This window comes from Garra rufa, chromosome 2 (assembly GCF_049309525.1).
Source record: "Garra rufa chromosome 2, GarRuf1.0, whole genome shotgun sequence".
Lineage (NCBI taxonomy): Eukaryota > Metazoa > Chordata > Actinopteri > Cypriniformes > Cyprinidae > Garra > Garra rufa.
Genome location: NC_133362.1, coordinates 25,065,118 through 25,068,026, shown reverse-complemented (window position 1 = coordinate 25,068,026; position 2,909 = coordinate 25,065,118).

Below are 2,909 nucleotides of genomic sequence, written 5' to 3'. Positions count from 1 at the left end.
TGATAAGAACAAACACAAATGTTATCAAGATTTTTGCCCTGGAAATCCTCGTTCAGTTTTGCCAACCACAAACGCCTTTTGTTCTTCAGTTTTTGCACTCTTCTCCTTTATTTTTTTTATAACTTTTGGCAGTCTATAGTACTCCAAATGTATTTTCCTGGTCCAACTGATTAGTACAGCCCAAAACATGACAATAATTGATCATTTTCAGCAGCAATAATTAGCTGAATTTGCGAGTTCCGTTCGGTTCAGTGGCATTGTTTACATTCAGTGCCACTGAAAATACTCTATTTATTTTTTTTTATCAAAAAATACAGTGAATAAGAAATTATTTGAAATATTATTACATTTAATTTATTCCTGTGATGCAAAGCTGAATTGTCAGCATTATTTCAGTTTTTAGTGTCACATGATCCTTCAGAAGCACCTAATTTGCTGCTTAAGAAACATTTCTGGTAATACTTTACAATAAGGTGTCAGTTAATGTATTGAGTGACATTAATGTACGGCGAACAATACATTTATTACACTAATTATTCATCTTTGTTAATGTCAGTTAATAAAAATACTTTTGTCCATTGTTTATTGATGTTAAAGCACAGTGCGTTAACTAATGTTAACAAAAACAACTTGTGATTAATGCATTAGTAAATGCTGAAATTAACATTAAAATGAATAAATCATTATTGTTAACTAATATAGTTAACTAATGTTAACTAATAAACCTTATTGTAAAGTCTTACCACCTTTATTCTTGTTATTAATGTTGAAAAACAGTTGGGCTGTTTAATGTGGAAAGCATGATATATATTTTTTCAGGATTCTTTGATGAATAGAAAGGTCAGAAGAACACCATTTATTTAAAAAGTAACATTATGAATCTTCACTGTCACTTTTCATGAATCTTCATGAACAACATGAAAAAATGACTAAAGATTTTACCCATACTGACCCCAGATTTGACCACTTGCAAACTGTATAACAGTGTGTAAATTAAAGGCTACGGTGAGACACTGTAAATTCTTTATTTGAGGTTAACCACTGGATGTTTAATACACTGACCTTGTTTGGTTTAGCTTAATACTTTGGACGATGTGTTTAGAGTTAAGAATAAACATTTGGTTAAGGAGAGACTGGCTCCCCTGAATGAAACACTTAGTTTGCTGGCAAAGGGACAGGGCTTTATTTAGACGTTTGTGATGTGTTTAGGATATCTACAGGAAAATAATGTTTAAGCATAATCATTATAAATAATTCACAGGTTGGGTCTTTAGACATGTAAGACTCCATTGTGACTTTGTTTCAGACGCCATTCAGTGCTAAGAAAACACAAGGCGACTGTAAGGCTACCAAATAAGGAGGGATTTCAGATGGAGGAGCACAGAGATGTGCCTTGCAACACTAATAAGGTAAACTGTTTATTATATAAGTAGCAGCTATCATTGAACCTTGTAAGTGCAGACTCACTCGGGGATGCTGCTTGCGTATCTAGGACGTTGTCTGCAGTCTCTCAATGTTTTCAGACTTGACAGGAGAACTCCTGCTTTGGCTGTGCTTTTAAACTCTTTCCGACACCAAAAGTTGTCAAGTTGTCAGTCAGTTCACACTTCAGACAACCTTATAAATAAATGTATAATTCCCTTCAGTATCGTCAGTTTCTATCTATTTACCATTTCAATCATGAGGTTTTTTTTAGCTAAACTAACATATTTGTTTGGAAAATATAAATGGAAAACAGCTGGCTGATTAATATGTGTGCTTATGATCATTTTAATTATTAATTGTCATAATTAGAAATTATAAATTGTATTATTGATGTTGAAACTCTTCGTATTGAAATGGAACAGTACAGAATCAGTTCCATTATAGCCTAGTGCTGACTAGTCCATATTTGCTGCCTTTGCCCCATTGGCTGTGATCGCATTGTTTTCTCTTTCATACAAACACACTTACTTACTCACACGCTTTTAAACATGCAAATAAACAGATATTAGGATTAAAATAACTAAATGAATGAATGAATATAAAAGCTCAAGATGCTTTTTGGATGTTTCTTAAATATAATGCTGGATAAAGTGATCAGGATTTATACAAACTTGTGAAGTTTATGTGCTGCTGTCTATAACTAAATCAAAATTATCCCAATTCAGCCTGAGATTAGATTTAGATCTTCACTCAAATTGTTGTGCTCATAATATAATTTGTAATGAAAATTTGTACATTTAATTGGATTAAATATTCATTATTAAAAATAATGAAAATTCACAGTTTTTACTAGTGGTCTCAGACTTTTAGAACCTACTATATGTATACTAAGTATATACAGTCAAGCCCGAAATTATTTATACCCCTGGCAAAATTCTGACTTAAAGTTACTTTTATTCAACCAGCGAGTTTTTGGGGTTTTTTTTGACCGGAAATGACACAGGCTTCTCCCAAAAGATAATAAGACAATCCAAAGTTCTATACCATTCCAAATAGTCCAAGCTGTTCTAAAGCATCCTAATTACCCTGATTCATTGGGAACAGCTGTTTTAATCAACTCAACAGGTGAAAAACAGAAGCTCTCTGCTGTTGGTTTGTGGACAGTCATGGCTAAGACAAAGGAGCTCACTGAGGACCTGCGGCTGCGCATTGTGGCTGCTCACAAGTCAGGAAAGTGTTATAAGACCATATCTAAATGTTTTGAAGTTCCAGTGGCTACAGTGCAAAGTTTTATTAAAAAATACAAGACGTTCCGCACTGTGAAAAATCTAAGAGGACGTGGTCAAAAGCCAAAAGTGACACCTGTGCTGGCCAGGAGGATAGTGAGAGAGGTAAAAAAAAAAAGAATCCAAGGATCATCACCATCCTGATGAATCTGGGCTCTGCTGGTGGCAACATCTCAAGGCGGACAGTCTAACGGACTC